The following is a 2702-nucleotide window of genomic DNA, read 5'->3' on the forward strand; positions in this document are numbered from 1 at the left end:
AGAGAAAGAAAGAAAGAAAGAAAGAAAGAAAGAAAGAAAGAAAGAAAGAAAGAAAGAAAGAAAGAAAGAAAGAAAGAAAGAAGGAAGGAAGGAAGGAAAGAAGGAAGGAAGGAAGGAAGGAAGGAAGGAAGGAAGGAAGGAAGGAAAGAAAGAAAATAAAAGAAAAACATAAAAGGGGCACAGGAAAAAGCTACTGTATACAAACACTGCAGGCATGAGGTTCAGGTAGTAAGACAGGGGCCAGACCAAATCCAGGGGGTACATATGGTAGCCAACTAAAAATGGGCAGGAGGGAGGAAAGGGGGGAAAAAGATGTGTGGTGGGGGAATAGCACACTGACCTACTCAAGGGGAGGGTATTGTTTGTGTCTCCACAGGGAAAGAGGGACCAGACTTAAATCCAGTGTTCCCAGATGCGAATGCAGCATGCCAGCATGGGGTGGGGAGCCAGGGGAGGGGCCTTTGGGTTCGACTCCTATAATAGCTACATGGACAGCTGCCCCCTACCCCCAGAAGAATTTGCTTTAGAGGATAGCACTGAAGCTGAAGCTCTGGGTGAGGGGCATGTCTGATCAGAGTACGCTGGAGCAAATGAATGGGGCGGAAGTGAGAGTAGCTCACATCCTGGCCCACCAGGCCAGGAGGAGTATAGTCCTGCTCTGAACAGCCAATGCGCAGAATGGACCATATGACTGATCCCACTATGAGACGCGCTGTTCCTCGCTGGCCCAGAGCCCTATGGGGGACAACACTGGAGACTCAGTGTCAGGACTGGCCTGAACTGACCCCAAGACACCAAGGCAGAACACTAAAGGCATGCAGCAGAGCAACAGGGGGGCGGGGGGCAGAGCAGGGATGTCCCAAGGGAGTATAAAGGACAGACTCTGGGGCATGAACGTGGCACCCTATTGGACTTGACCGGAGGACATGCCTAGATGTCAAAAGTCAGACCTTGATCTATTTACATGTTTTTCTTTCTTTTTATATATTTTTCTTTTTCTTTTAATGAATTTATTCTTTTATGGGCCATTGGTTTTCTTCTTGTTGCCATTGCTATGTTCTTAATCGTCACCTGTCTTGCTATGCCCCACCCCCCTTTTTTGGTGCATATTATTATCTCCAAGGATCTAGCTATATAGGATAGGCTGGATGAACAGTCTGAAGGAGAAAACAATGGGATCAATGGTTCCTGGGGTACAAGGGAGAGGGGGAGTTGGGGGTAAGGAGGTGGTGTTGACCAACCCAGGGACAGGGGAGCAACAAGTGATCCAAAATTAGTGGCAAGGAGATGTGAGAGGCCTGGTAGGGACTCAGCAAGGGCAATGTAACAGAGAAATTACTGAGACCAAAATGAAAGCTGAGCATGATAGTGGGACAAGAGGAAAGTAAAAGGAAATAGAAGAAAGAACTAGGTGACAAACGGTATTTATAGAGGTCTAAATACAGGCATGTACACATGTAAATATATTTATATAGGACGGTGGGGAAATAGATCTACATGCATATAGTTATAGGTTTTGTACTAAGGCAACAGATGGACATTGGACCTCCACTCAAGTACTTACTCAATGCAAGAAAACTTTGTTCTATTAAATTGGCATTCCATAATGCACACCTTCCTGACATGATCACTGAAGACAAATGTGTGCATAAGCAAATGTGGTGAAGAAAGCTGATGGTACCAGCGATCAAAAGATATAGCATCTGGGGTCTTAAAGGCTTCAAGATAAACAAGTGGCCATCTAGCTCTCAAGCCTCAAAGCCCACATGGAAGAAGCACACCAGCCTGTGTGACCACTAGGTATAGAATGGACCAGGTATCAGACATCAAAGAACAGAAAATCATATCAGTGGGTGCCCACCTTCCCGATATGATCACTGAAGACAAACGTGTGCATAAGCAAATGTGGTGAAAAAGCTGATGGTGCCCAGCTACCAAAAGATCTAGTGACTGGGGTCTTAAAGGCTTGAAGATAAACAAGCGGCCATCTAGTTCAGAAGCAACAAAGCCCACAAGGGAGAAGCACACCAGCCTGTTTGATCACGAAATGTTGAAGGGATCAGGTATTAGGCATCAAAGAACAAAACAAAAAAATCTATCATTGTAAATGAAGGTAACGGCAGAGTGGAGACTCAAAGCCGATCGGGAGGCAACTGGACACCCCTTACTGCAGGGTTGTGGGGAGTAGATGAGGCAGCCAGGGTGCAGGGTAGCAACAATGAAACACTTAATTTTCCTCTAGATCTTAAACGCTTCCTCCCCTCCACTATCATGATCCCAATTGTACCTTAGAAACTTGGCTAGACCAGAGGATGTACATTGGGACAGATAGCAACTGGAAGCACAGGGAATCCAAGACAAATGACCACTTCAGGACCAGTGGTGAGAGTGGCAATACCTGGAGGGTGGAGAGAATGTGGGATGGAAAGGGGGAACCAATTACAAGAATCTAAGTATAATCTCCTCCCTGTGGGATGGACAACAGAGAATGGGGTGAGGGGAGACCTCGGACAGTGTAAGATATGACAAAATAATAATAATTTATGAATTATGAAGGGTCATGAGGGAGGAGGGGGAGGGAGGGGGGAAATGAGGAGCTGATATCATGAACTCTAGAAGGCAAATGTTTTGAAAATGATTATGGTAACAAATGTACAAAGGTGCTTGACACAATGTATCGATGGATGGATTGTGATAAGAAT

Source organism: Tenrec ecaudatus, chromosome 2 (genome assembly GCF_050624435.1).
Source record: "Tenrec ecaudatus isolate mTenEca1 chromosome 2, mTenEca1.hap1, whole genome shotgun sequence".
NCBI lineage: Eukaryota > Metazoa > Chordata > Mammalia > Afrosoricida > Tenrecidae > Tenrec > Tenrec ecaudatus.